Source organism: Dendrobium catenatum, unplaced genomic scaffold (assembly GCF_001605985.2).
Source record: "Dendrobium catenatum unplaced genomic scaffold, ASM160598v2 fragScaff_scaffold_1639, whole genome shotgun sequence".
Lineage (NCBI taxonomy): Eukaryota > Viridiplantae > Streptophyta > Magnoliopsida > Asparagales > Orchidaceae > Dendrobium > Dendrobium catenatum.
Window position 1 is genome coordinate 1,699,862 of NW_021320101.1, and position 15,207 is coordinate 1,715,068.

The 15,207-nt window shown below is 32.9% G+C and overlaps 1 long non-coding RNA gene and 1 other non-coding gene across 2 annotated transcripts; both read right to left on the reverse strand.

Moving 5' to 3' along the window:
* Nucleotides 1-2,245: 2,245 nt before the first annotated feature.
* LOC110110631 lies at nucleotides 2,246-3,631 on the reverse strand. Its single transcript, XR_002304739.2, has 2 exons — nucleotides 3,472-3,631; nucleotides 2,246-3,380 (listed from the first exon to the last, which is right to left on the reverse strand). It is a non-coding gene; the product is annotated as an uncharacterized LOC110110631 (long non-coding RNA).
* Nucleotides 2,506-2,668, reverse strand: LOC114581306. The gene has a single exon (XR_003703195.1). It is a non-coding gene; the product is annotated as a small nucleolar RNA snoR143 (small nucleolar RNA).
* Nucleotides 3,632-15,207: the final 11,576 nt, after the last annotated feature.

Consider the following 15,207-nt stretch of genomic DNA (forward strand, 5'->3'; position numbering starts at 1 on the left):
ATTAATTGATACAAGTTATGATTGTTTCATAAATAGTCTATTATAATAGATACGAAATTATCAATAATCAATTTCTTGATGGATTATTGAATTTTAATGTATATTTAAATTAAAATTATAGAGTTAAATTCAGGATGATCTAAATTTTATTCTAATAAATTTATAATTAAAATTAAATCTTGATGAGATGAATATCATTGATATCAAAAATGTCAATTAAAAGCTTAAATAGCTCAAATCAAGGGCTTGAAAATTGAAATGTAATTAGAAATTTATAAATTAAGTAAATGATTAAATAATCTTCAAATTATTATGTTATAATCGAATGAGTAGCTTGATGAGACTAATTTAATGGGAGTAATAGCTTATTGTGCCATTGTAAAGATTGATTGATATGAATGTTTTAAGATCTCAAATAGAGATCAATATGGGTCATTCTTTATTTAAAAATTTTTATAAAAAATATTTTATTCAACACTTATTTCTCACTTGAGGAGGAAATGGGAGTTGGAGCTTGAACTTTCAGTTTTAGACGATTCAAAAGGAAGGTTCCAACCGTTCTATCAGATCTTGAAGACACATCATATAGCATTCTAGTTGGCCATAATTCCAATAAGTCTGTACAAGCTCCCATCCTCCCTAAAGTTTAGCACCCACACGTCCCACTTTCACACTCCATCTAAACCCTCCTGGTGCGCCCGGATTCTCTCAAGCCAATCTATTGCACAACTATAATTTTTTTGATTTTAGTCACTTATCGAATATAGTCCTCCAACACTTTTGCCTTTCGTTGGACTATCATCCTCAAATCATTTTTTATTCGACTACGAACCCCCATAAACACTGATCACCAAACTAGGTCCTTGGATCATTGTCACCCATTATGATCTTTCAACCACTATCACTAACTATGGTTCTTTAACCACCCGTAATCGATTACGATCCTCCAGCTCCATCACCTGTCAACTACATCTTCTAACCTCCATTATCCACCATCTTATAATCTGACCCACACCACCCGATTATATCTTCTAACTACCATCGCCTGACTAAAATCATTCAACCTAGTGCCCACCAATCATGACCCCTTGGGACTACCCTCGCCCGAATACGATCATCCGGACCACCGTCCACCCAAATAAAATCCTCCAACCTCTGTAATCCAACATAGTAACCCTATAAACATCTGTCGAATTGTTACCTCCGAGCCATTGGTCAAAGACTACTTATCTTTCTCCATATAGCCCTACTACGATCCACCAACCTTATAATATTTGAATTATTAATCCACACGGCGTGCTCCAACATCTAGGATTCATCACTTATTATTACTAATTACGCCAACGTACTTCATCCCCTTACAAGATTCAATAAACACCATCAACATCAACTCAAATTCCAACTTCAATTACTAGGATGCATTGCTAAGTTTTTGTAATTGTTATTTATATTTATCAAATGTCTTCATAAAGATGAAAAGTACCGCATATGATTTTATCTTGTCAAGCCCCTCGGAGTTTTTCTTTTCTTTGAATTTTTAAGTGAAAACTTATGCGCTTATAATGTTTACATTTTAATCTCTTATGCCTGTTGCGCGCTAGCCTTCCCTCAGCATTAAAACTCCTCACCATCACAAATGTTCACACAATTAATACACACCCAATATATATTTCATAATATCTTAAAACTTGATTAGTGTAAGGTTAATCAAAATGACTAATTAATTTTTCGTTTAAGAATTTAAACCGTTTGAAAATGCATGCTTCTGGTTTCCTGATACGCAAATCATCAATTTTAAGAAGGCACGTTTTAAATTTTACAATTAATTTTCTGACAATTATTAAGACTAAGGCAATTTTAATAAAGCCGTTACGAATTAAAAATAGAAAAGCAAAAATCTGGCAACCCAATAACCATGCAAATTGGCTCTTAGCTTACTGAATAAGTGTACAACTGTTTTATCTTTTTTCAAAAAAATTTTTTTTTTTTGGACCATTTAGGCCAATTAAGGCAAAACTTACACACACAAAACGCATACAACATAGACTCGAACCTTGTACCTCTTAGTTGAAGCCTAAGCTCTCAACCAATAGCCAAGAGAGTTGTGAGCATAATAAGATAGTAAAATTCACTTAAAAACTAACAAAGACCCCCACACAAATCAATGCACAAAATTGCTATTATTCTGCAAACAGCTTCAATGCTTTTTTTCGAAAGATCAAATTTTAATCTTGAATTCATGATATCTCAAGGAACCCAAAATTAATCATGCATTACAAAACATATACCTTCATTCTTCAAGAATAAGTGTGTAGGATTTGGCATTGATGTTCATTCAACACAACATTTTTTAAGAAACAGATAAGAATTATCGCACCACAGCTATACAAGATAAGTAGTACCAAAGAGGCAATTAAGTCGAACTAGGAAATCCAGAAACTTTCACCTCAAGTTCCAAACACACTTAGGCAATGCAATTATTGTGCTTCTGTAAAAAATCTTTCAGAATTTGAGATGAAATCAGTAGACAAATTATACAAAAACCATTTGTCTGTGGATTCATCTCTACGGTTGTCTGGCCGTTGCTATAAAAATAGCATTTCCTTTATGCACCAGAACTAGAGGTCTCACCATAAAAATCAGAGGACCCATCAGACACAAGGTGCAGGATCAAATTTCAGATGACGAGTTAGAACAAATCTAAAAAAAAAGCAGACAATCAAGCATTTTTCCCCAAAGAATACTAGAAATTACAATATCTGGTATTATATATTTGTTAAGCAGGAGCATGCAAATGTAATCATTTCAAAGAAACAACTAGTGCAAGCTTTTTAGAGCTTGTATTTCATCGGTAGATTGCAGAATTATCTAGCATTTGTGGAACCGTCCCCGCAGTTGTCTGGTCACTAACTGTAATCATTTACATTGATTGCTCAAAGGCCACAACACAGCATAGAATTCATGAATGCTAATCATGCTGAGATGCATTACATAAAGTTAATGCAGATGATTTGGACAACCCAAAACTCTAGACAAAAACTCTGAAAGACCCACTACAATGTTGAAACTATTACAAATCAAAATAATATGATTCAGTTCAGCTTCGCTCTTAAATGAGCGGCTCATCAATGGCTTATCACTATGTTACTAGCCTCATCGAAATGGTTAAGCAATTAATCTCCAGATAAGATAACAAATTAAGTGGTATTAACACCAGATGGGAAAGGAAGAAGTAGCTTACTTTGAACGGCAAGTCATCTAATGAAGCATCTATCCAAGGTACATCCCCTAGGAAGGCAACTCGGTAATAATGGACGGCCCTACGCAGTTAGCTGTTCCATCATAACATAAAAAATATTCCCAGGTAACTTGAATCCCTTCTGAAACACAGAAATCAGCTCAGTCATTCATCCACGGCTTATATTTCCGTGACGAATCCATCAGCGAAGAATTTGTAGGAAGAAAACCTACTTAGAAAAGAAGAAAAGATTGATATGCGTTCTCATATCACTTGCCTGCCGCTTCTTGCTAATCTACGTCGGATGTAAGAGGAGAGCTTCTTCATAGCTCCGTCTCGGAGAAGGCCGACGCGAGAAAAACAAAACCCTAGGTCTAGCGAGTAGCGACGCGACGGCTGAAGAGAGAACCAAAATATACTTATATAGATGCAGAGAGAACCAAAATATGGTCGAATGGCCGCAGGTCCAGCTTTACCCGGTTCAGACCGGTTAGGTGGAATTGCCAAAAAAAAAAAAAAACTGAGAAATTAAGAGATATGGAGGGGCCGATTGGTTGAATAAGTGTAAAATAATTCTAATTGATTATTTTTTATTTAAAATAAATGTTATTCTGTATTTTTGCTCTTTCTTTTGATCAATCATTAATATTTTTAAATCCTATATTTAGAATAATTAAAACCCCTCTTGCTTCAAATCAAGCAGCCAATAATACTGTCAAAATTATTCTCACAACAATCAACTCCTTTTTTTTTAAATAAATTTTTTATCACAAAATACCTATGATTTGATGATGATAAAACAACTAATTTATGACAGCATTTTTGTTTGATCATTCATATTTATAAGCTAAAATTTAAAATTTAATGATCTTATGGTCACTTAATCAAAGTCATAAAATGGCAGAGGTGTAGATATTTATGTGCTTATATTTAATATATTTATAAAAATTGTTGTGTTCTAAAATTTTCACCATGATAAAAGAAGGATTGATGGTGTTAAGTGTTGAACAAAAATTTCTTTGAACACAAATAAATTGAAAATAACAACTAAGATATGCAATCTTTTTTAAATGAAAGTTTTGAAAAAGATAAAAAAACCAATGAGCCTAACTAATTTAGATAATTCAATTAGAGTAAAACTAGGATTACAAATGATAATCTTTATCATAGTTAGGCACAATTTTAATATAATATATAAAATATTTACTATGGAAGATATCATAATAGAAGTCATGGTATGTTTAAGTCGTTATTATACATTGGTAGTTGTCTAACTTGATTAGAGAATTGGGGATTGAGAGAGCGGTCATCAAACATCAGTGGCTTACAAATGTCAATTATTTGTTGTTGGATGACGATCAACAGGTCAGGCCACAATCAATAAGACAGCTTGGTCACCAGTTTAAAGAAAATTATTGTGGATTGACAAGTGGTGAGAGACATCTATCATTTAATGGTGTTGGACAATTTTAGTATGGTAATGTTGCCATGTTAAAATTAGGAGATGGTCAATGTTTTGCTCAACCTCTCTCCTAATAGGAGGGAGAGTTGGTGACAAGAAAATAGACATTAGAGGTGGGTGACCAACAAATATAAGACGTCAAATGATGATCAATGAGAAATGCTAAAGATCGAGTGATATCAGATAATCAACATATAATTTATAAATTGGATCACAACATATGCATATTTCACAACCTAAATAATGAATGATATATCTCGACCCAAAAATAAAGTCCATATTAACATAACCAGAGTATTAATTTTACCACTTCAAAATTTCAAGATAGAAAATATGTTTGTAATTGTAAATTTTGATATCTGGAAAATAAGAAGACAACTAATGGGTATTGAAATTCACACATAATTAATGTGCAAATTAAACATCTCAAATATATAAATTAAAAAATTAAAATAAATTGATTAAAATTGTAAAGCTGTTTGTAAACTTAAAGAAGATATGTTAAGTTTTAGTTGCACCAATTAAATAATGAAACTAAAAGATTTTTCGATACCATAAATTCTAAGTTGAAGCAACAAAATAATGACATATCAAATTATTTCTTAAAATTTAATGTAATATATATATTGAGAAAATTCAAAATGATATATTTTTAAGTTAGTGGTTATTAATATAAATATAATTTTATTATGGCTTCGTTTAAAATATCTTTATTACTATTTTTAAAATAGTTTTATAGTATAAAAAATTTAAGTTTAAAAAAATTGTATACTAAAAATTACTTTAAAAAATAATAAAAAAATTATCTCAATAAAAATCGAAATTTGTGAAATCTCATATTTTCCCCTCCGGATTATAATTACATTTTCCCCTCTTATTTTTAACTACTTTTATTAATAAATTTGATTCTAATAAAATTCCTCTTTGAACTGAGCAAAAATAGATATGTCAGCCATATACTGAACTGAAGTACTCAGGTGTTGGGGAAATGGGAAGCCCAATAACGATGTAGCGGCAATGACAGTACGAATGAATTTGAATTAAGTGGTTCCACTTGTAATGATAAATAAGCATTCATCAAGTTTACTTCTGACTGAATTTCATTAAACCTTAAGGGAAAATAAAATAAATTTTTTGTGTGACACCAGACACCAGATTTCTGTTGTCGCCACACCGCCCGATCACCCCAATCAGCTTATCAATGCCATTGGCATGCTGTCTGACTACCGTTGAATCGTTGACAGTGTACAACCCGAGGACTACCTCTATAAGATTGTTCGCCCCCGTCAGCATGTCGTCATAACCCGACCATCGCCAACGTACCACCTGATTGTTAGTGTTGGAACACCGTCCGACCACTTCAATTAGGCTTCCATCGCTTGGCCATCACAACCCGAGGACTCTTACCAAATAGTTGTTCCGTCTTTTTGCAGGCGAGAACTGAAGCCTGCGTAAGAGGATCAAGCCTTTATTGTCGTTGATGTTCTTTACACACTTGTTGGATAGGTGTTCCTTTTTTTTATATAAGGGAGAAATAGAGTTTGTGTTAGAGGACCAAGCCTTTGTTACTGCTGATCGTCTTTACACTTGGCAGACATTTTGTTCCCTCCTTTTATGTGAGAGAACTGGAGATTATGTAAGAGGATTGGGCCTTTGATTGCCACCGATAATTTTTAGACTCTTGCTATATAGTAGGGTAGCAAAATATGACATGTCTTGAAAACCCGATATTTTTTTTTTTGAGTTTTGGTCGACACATTTATCATACGAGTCGGTTCGGATTCAATTATTTAACCTATTTTTTTTATTTTGGTTGGGTCAATGTCAAATAGCTAACTCAAAAGTGACATGAAACCAACCCGCATTCATTCAATTAATAAAATTAGAGTTTGATCATTTAAGTGTGTCTTATTTCACAGAGAAGTATATATATCCTTACTAAATATTATCTGCTTGTAAATTTTTGCTTATGGAACATGATATGGTATCACTATCAAGTGCAGGTCCCATGCACCTTGTATCTTGTGTATAAAGCTTGTGATTGAAACAAAAAAGTTCTGTAGTAATAAATTGCCCATTCAACCTCTTTTTCTTCAATCATCAAAAATTTTTTCATTATCATGATGATGATTGTCTATATGCATCCTTTGTCTTTGATTTTGTTCCATGTGAATGTGGTTCTACTTCTTATTTTTTATTTTCAATGTCTCTTGTATTTTAAAGCATATATTGATACTATATTGAAAGAAAGTTTCTCTAGAAATGAAGCTTTGTCAAATATCATAAAGGATTCAGTGTGAAGATTTGGTTCCATGTCTCTTGGTTATAATTAATTATTTTTTTCATTAAATTAAAAAAAGAAATCTGTTTGAAAATTTTAATTTTTTGCAAATTTTTTCGTAAAAACATTACTTGAAACATAAAAAATTTAAATTTTGAAAGAATTTTAAATTAAATTTTCTCTCTAACACAAATATATTTTCGTCTATTGCAACACACTGCTAAATTAATACACATAATAATTTTATATCTTATAATCTAAAAAAATTATAATAAGATTGTTCAATAAATGAATATACTTATTTATATTTTATAACATCAAATAATAATAATTATTATAAATGCACTGTTTTTATAAATACACAAGTTATAATGCTAGAATAAATTATTATAAAAAAAATCAATTTTACTTTACTCTGGATCTACCAAACCAAACAAGGGAAATAATTCTCCTGCGTTTATTTTGCAGACAAGCAAACATGTGCAAAGTATTCAGAATGCACTACATTTACTTTACATTGCATTTACTTTACACTGTATTTTTTTTTCAGGCAACCAAACAGCCCCTAAATGTTAGATTGGGAGCGTGATAAAGTTTTTTGAGATAGAGATTACCTGTGGGAGTTGGCAGAAGTCTTTTACCTGTATTATGTATCGGAAGATGGAGACCGTTACCAATAATTACTTGAGAAGAACTTGTGTATGATTTGGTTGAGCTCAATTGAGACGGATCGGCTGTGAGGTGAGAGGAGTCCCCACTATCAAGAAACCAATTAGCTTGATGAGTGGTATCTTGTGCAGAGAACAACACTGAATTAGTTGGATTATCGAAATATGTTGGATCTATTTGATACCAACACCGAAGGGCAGAATGCCCCATTTTGTTGCAGATCTGACAGACGGTGTTACGGTGAGGGTTTTTGTCTTCGCATCCATTAGAAAAAGAGGGACGACGACCTTTGTTCCCACAATATTGATTTTATCATCCTCGACCGCGGCCACGAGGCGCCGCAAGAGAAATTGAGTTGTCCGTTAGTTACAAAGATTGAAAATCTTTTGTGGCTTCATGATTCAAGATTTGTTCTTCGCTGCATAACAAACTATAAAGATCATCAAGATTTAATGGTTGGAGGTTCGTTCAGATTGCCATTTTGAACGACTAATACGAGGATGGAAGACCGTTCAGTGTGTAGAGGATCACATCTTCCGGATCAAACATGTGTCTTGTGGCTTGGATCACATCAACCTTCTATTTTATGTCCAGGAGATACTGCATCATGGATTTATCACCCTTGGACAGGTGATGCAATTCATTTTTTATCTGGATGATTCTTGACCGTGTCGTAGCTTGGAGATGATGTGCAAGAGTTGTCCATATGTCATGACAGTGTGTTAGATCAAGGACATAAGGTAAGATTGAGGATGAAATCATCGAATAGAGTGTTGATGCAAGATGTTGATCGGTGAGAGTCCATATTTCATGCGAAGTCGAGGCAGTAGGGGCTGATGAATCAGCTGAAGCGGCGTGAGGCGGAGGACATGAAGATGAGCCATCAAGGAAGCCTTTGAATCCACTAGCATTGAAAACCTTTTCCACCAGAGAATGCCATAGTGGATAATTGTTCGCAACAAGGGAATTCGGAACCATATTCTTGATATTATTCATAAAGAATTTGAGTTGAGAAGGGATGGTGATTGAAACAAAGAGAGAGTTTGATTCGATCGAGGAAGTGGAAATGAAGGAGTCAGCCATGAAAACAAAAGATCAAAGGACAAAGAGGAAGAAGGGGAAAGAAAAGAAAAAAATGCTAATCTTGGCAGAGAGGCTCTGATACAATGTTAACTCAAAACGCTTTGAAGCGGGAGGAAAACATGAAAGAACTAGCAGATAAAATGAGAAAAGAAAGATTGTCTTGCATTATTGTTTTGTCCAGTGGGTATACAATGGTATATATAGAGGTTTTGTAAAGAACCTTAGTTCATATCTTTAACAGAAAATGATAGCTGTACAAGACTACCTATTACATTTTTAATTCTTTATTCATATTCGTTAACATAGACAACATAGATTGACAATGGATAATTTTTTTTCATTTTTGAGATGATGGGTTGATAGCTCGCTACTACCAATTTCCATAACAAATTTTGAGATGTTTTGAATTTTTTGAAGCTCACGACATGATTCAACAAGTGTTATTGTTTCTGATTTGTAATTTTTGAAGGGGAAATTCTATTTTTGGGATGCTTGTGCCATTTAAGGTTAAGTAAGCACAATGATATCTTTTTGCATTATATAGATGGTGCATGTATTTTTATGCATGTAAAAATAAAACCCTAGTATATGTGATTTGCAAACCCTAGGGGATGTAACACCCTAAAATCTAATGGAATGATTGGATTTTATTAAACCCAAAATTAGTTCTCTCATATACAAATAATAACAACCAGAGCTGCTAAATCTCTTAAAAATATAAAAATAATGTAATCAACTTTTATTTGATCAAAATATAATTATAATAATCCAAATCATAGGATTCCATACATCAATTAATTAAATATTGGATTACAAAAGCATGCCTTAGAAATTCATATCCAAAACCCTTTGCTAGATCCTGAAAGCTAGAAGCAAAATTATAGTGAATTACAATATATAACTCAACAGGCCACACAAACTCGTCTAAATTTCTAAATTATTTTATTAAATATTTAAAAATAATTCATTACAATTTAATAAATCATTGTGATAAGTATAATAATGAAAGCGTAGCAGTTATCTTGATTTACATAACATTATTGAGTAGATAAATAAAATGAAATTCATATTATAAAATAATTCATATCACAAAGTCATTCATATCACATTTTTCAAACCCATACAAAAACTCAAAAGATTTTGACATCTTATAACTCCTTTTTTGTGCTTATAGCACCAAAACATGTATAGGCATCAAAACATGATATTTGTCACTAGAATATGACTTTTAGCTACTAAAACATGTCTTATATGTATCAAAATATTAACATGTCTTATAGGCACCAAAATATTCCTTGACACATAGAATCTCAAGAGATTCTTGCCACTTAATTATAGGCATGCAAGATTTAGAGATCATTTGGTCCCTCTATTAACACGATGAGTTTAACTTAGTTGGACTTGGATTGGATCATAGTTGGTAAGACATTGGATTTTGTTTGTTGAGACATTATGTTGGAGTCTATAAGCTTATCTAGATCAGAACTTTGCTGATCCTAAATTATGTTTGATGAGGTAGAATTTCTGTTCTGTTGATTAATAATTAAATAGTTATAATATTTATTATATCATTAAAATAAAGAATAGTTAAAACTTAATTGAACACTTGTTTCGCTCTAGGCCCCACAAAAATTAAATAAAATATAGATCATTTAAGTAATTGGTGGGCCCCATTCTCCAACGGCCCTCCCTAACGTCATTTTCAAAGGCGATGCAAAGCGGTTGAGTTCACATTGATGCACATGCACATGCACATGTGAGTGTTTGGTGAAGCTGAAACTTATCAAAATCACATATTAATTAATCACCTCTTTTTGCTTCAATTAAGAAGTCCATCGATCATCAGCCAACTAAAGTATTCCTTCAATCAAACAGGCCTCCACTGCATGGGTATGAGATTGAGGACTATTCAAATTCCAATTCCTACAAACTTACAATTGAATTAAATGTCTCAAGGAGATAGGTTAACCTATCAACTCTAAAAGTGGTCAAATCGGATTCCAAATGAGACCAACATGAAGCACTTGAAGCTTAGTAAAAAGTTTATGGACTTTAATTGAATGATCAAATGATCTCCAAATCACGCATGCTTATAGCCAACATCTCAAAGAGATGATTCCATTGAGCCTACAAACGTCTAATTTTGACATCATTAAGACACCTCAATATTGAAAAGAATAACATAATCAAATTGGGTCATTAGATGAAGTATTCTAAATTTTAGCTATATTTCGGACCATCACTCACTAAAAGAATAGGAGTTTATACTGTGTCTTAAGATTCAAGAGAACTCAAAAGGTTTTAGAATCACAAAATTCGAGCTGAGTGTCATCCCTAACCCTTTGAGGTTAAGTGAATTACTGTGAAGAAGTGGCACGCAAATAACATTTAGATTTAAGCTCGACTATCGCCATCAGATCACCACCTGATCGCCATTATCAAATCGCCCTTAAGCAACACGTGATTGTCATTGTCAAGCCATCACCCGCCACTATCATTGGAACAACACCCAACTATTGTCATTAGATAACCAATGGGTCATCATTGTTGAAGCACCGTTATCAAACCACCACTTACCAGATTGTCAGCAAAGTTATAAAAATTAATAATATAAATTTATATAATTTATTAAATCTATTTAATTATAAATATATAAATATATTATTCTTAAATTATATTTTGCATTTATAATTTAAGATTTTTACATACATAACACTTAAATTAATAAAAATATCTATTCAACACCTAAAATATCATATTTACTTATATACCACCTAATTCTCACTTCTATTTATATTCTACCACTCAGCTAGGTCTCCGTAAAAAAGAGTTAAAAAGCCCTACTTTTGCCCTGGCTTGCCTTCAGTCGCGCGAGGAAAGATTTCGGTGCCGCTCCATCGCTTTTGCACGCATTGGCTTTCCTCCGATCGAGAGAGGGATTGTCTTCTCCATTGCATCTGAAGGTCTCGCACGCCTCTGCTTGCCTTGGCATCGCATCTTTTAAGGTCAACAAGGTTAGATTTTGTTCTTCTAATACAAATCAACATTGAGATTTTACAGTATTTTGGAAATTAAGTTTTTCCAAAATTTCTTACAGATTTAAGTTCTTCCAAAGTCTTAGTATTTCTTACAGATTTAATCTTTTTCCAAAATTTCTTACAAGTTTCTTTCTTTTATTGGAATAGTTATTTTGTCTAAATTATTTGAATTGGGTGAGTTGTTGTATGATGAACAATGACTGTAGGGATAATTTGAAACAAACTTTGCTACCTTGTCCTCTAAGAATTCAAGGAAGGATTTCCGCTAGCTGTAGCTGAGGTTGTAGCTAATTTATGATTATTTGTATTTGTATGAGCACGTAAAACCAATAAGATGAGACATGGTTTATTTGTTTAGAACCGCACTAAAAGACTCTAAATATTTTTTTTTTCTAAAACATGAAATTTTCTGTTATTTTCTTTGATTTCGTCTTTTAGTTGAATATTTTTAGTTTTTTATTTTGACAACAACAATGAGTTAGAGCTCTTCAGCGATGTCGATTAGAAACCCAAGTAACTGAATTAATTGTCATTGCAATTTGCAATATACAATATACACGTCACACAAGTCACATAATGAAGGACGAAAATTCTACAAATGCTCTCGAAACCGATCAGAAGACGATTGCAACTTCTTTCGTTGGTGTGTGAAGTAAATGATTTGATGTATGATTCGGATTTGCGTTGTGCTGAAGAACTTGCCAAAACTAGACTAACACATATATTGTCATTGAGAGTTGAACTTTTACATATATAAGAAAATTATTGGTTATAATCCTAAGTTTGATTTAGCTATCGCTATGAAAAATTTATTAACGAGCTGTAGTTGTAAATGTTGATTAGGACTGAATTAATTGGATGTAACTTTTGTTGATTTTTTACCAAGACTTGGGTCAAAGGGCTGATCTGGTCAAATTGACCAAGTTAAGTCCCAAGACCACTTTTTTGGGTTCCATGGGTCAGACCGAGTCTCTTGAGCTCAAACCTATGCCCTGGGTCAACCTGGTTGACCAGGTCAACCCAGGTTGACCCAAATTACATCTTTTTGATTTCAAATCAAATCCAGAGCTTCTCAAGTTCAATTCTCCCCTCCACTAGACTCAATAGGTCAGACCCAACCCATTGGGCCCATACCTGTGCCCTGGGTTCACCTGGTTGACCAGGTCAACCCATATTGACCCATTAAGCCCTATTGGGTCAATTCAAGTTCAATTCAATTTCAAACATCCCTTGGTCTCAAACCCTCACCCCTTTTGGCCTATTTGACTAGGTTGACCAATTCAAACCTTGACTTGGTCAACCCAAGTCTTAAATAGGTCAATTTGACCTTTTTTAGGTTAAATTAAAGCCCTTGAATCCATTCAAACTCCTCCTTAATGGCTCTTGGATTGAAACTACGACCATCATAGCTTGATTTCCCTCTTAATCAAGCCTTGATGACATATAGACCGTTCCCTTTGAGTTCAAGGCTTTAAATAGGGATTTTAGGGTTTGTTTAGGGGATCTCTTACAATTATTCTTTCCCTAGCCCATCTAAGCCCGAGAACTTTCGTTTGAAAGCTTTCCTACCTCAATCCCATCTTCCCCAAGTCAAACCCAACGTCCAGACCTCGCCAGCGGCGAGATCTCTGACGAACCGAGGTCATTTCCTCTCCAAGCTTTCTACTCGATGATCCAAGGCATTTCAAGCTTCAAGATCAACTAGAGAAGGAAGTGTGGACAGTCTACAAGTACAACAAGCTCAAGATCTTCATAATCCACCATGTGGATTAGGTAAAATCTCAAACCCTAGCATAGGATACTTAGGGTTAAATAACTTCATTTAAAGTGCGTTTTAGGCCGTGTTTTTGTACCCCATGGATGCTCTTCGTATCTAGTAGATATGTTTAAAATTTTATTGAATTTGATCTAGTATTTTATGAGAATGAGGCAAAAAACACCCCTAGGGCTTAGCCTCCGTTCTTCGTTCGCTCGCGATAAATCAAGCCCGTTAATTCTGCGATCAATGGGCGTGATTTGGCCTCTCCGAGGTTCAGATCAACCACGGGGCTCGATCCCGGAGTTAGTTCTTTCATATGACACGATCTCAGCCAATCGTTTCAAAACTGCGGAGATCAAACGGTCGGGAGCAGAGTCCGATGTGGATTAGTGGATCAGTTCGCAACAATGATTGCGGCAATCATTGCCGCAATCATCGGTTGGCAGAGCAATGATTGCGCCGCCAAAAATGATTGCCCACGGTTACACAAAGCCAATCTAAGGCAGCCACGTAGCCCCCCGCCGCCGCCGTTTTTAATTAAATCATTTTAATTATTTTAAAATCCTTTTTTATCTAGTTTTATTTAAAATTATTTATAAATTAGAAAAATATGTATAGTATATCAAATTGATCATATTTTAATCCTCTTTAATTTAAAATTAATTTCAATTAAAAATATTATAAATTTTTATAAAATATTATTAAAATAGTAATTTGCCTATTTTATTACTATTATTATTATTATTATTTATTTAAAAAATCAGAAAATTACTTTCATATTATTCAATTTTAAAATCATTTTATTGTTTTTTTAGTATTTTTTAATCTAGTTAAATAGCTAATTACTTAATCAATAATTAATTAATTTTAAAACTCAATTATTTTCCAAAATTTACAATTTTTTTAAAATTATTTTAAATTACAGAAACGTTAAGTATTTAATTTCAGATATTTTAATAATTTTTTTTATTTTTAAATTATTTTAAAATCCCTTTTAATACATTAAACTTCAAAAATTCATAAGTATTTCATTTCAAATCAAATTTTTGCGTATAATATCTCGTTCTTTTCAGATAATTATGAATTTTATTTTAATACTACTTTCAGAAACTAAAAATTATTTTTTTGCTTTATTTCTATACTATTTAGGTATTTGACTATTTAATTAATATTTAAATAATTATTATATATATTATTTTGAAATTACAAAATTATTCTCAACCATCCTTTTAGCCTAATTTGGGTGACCAGTGGATCTCCCATGAGTATGAACATTGACCTATTTTGAATTATACTATTTTGAAACTTACATATTTGTGCGCTAATAAGCACATGCATTTTAAATCATTTCAAAATTATATTTACCTTAAATCTTCTAATTTTTGGGAGATTCACTATTGAAATTTTAAACATAGGCTTATGCTTATGATTGATATTCATGGGGAGGTGGAATTAGTGGATGCTTGGGTTTCAAGCATTCACTAATTACACCGTTAAGCATGCTTAGTCATCTTTTCGTCTTATCTACAAGCATAGGACGCACGAGCACTTAGCCTAGGCCCTCCTAGATCTTAGGATTGGTGTGTTTACTGTTTTTGTGCATTTTCTGCATGTTACCTCAAGGGTTAGTATAAAAACACTTGATTTAAACCTATAATATAGCGACACCCTAAGGAT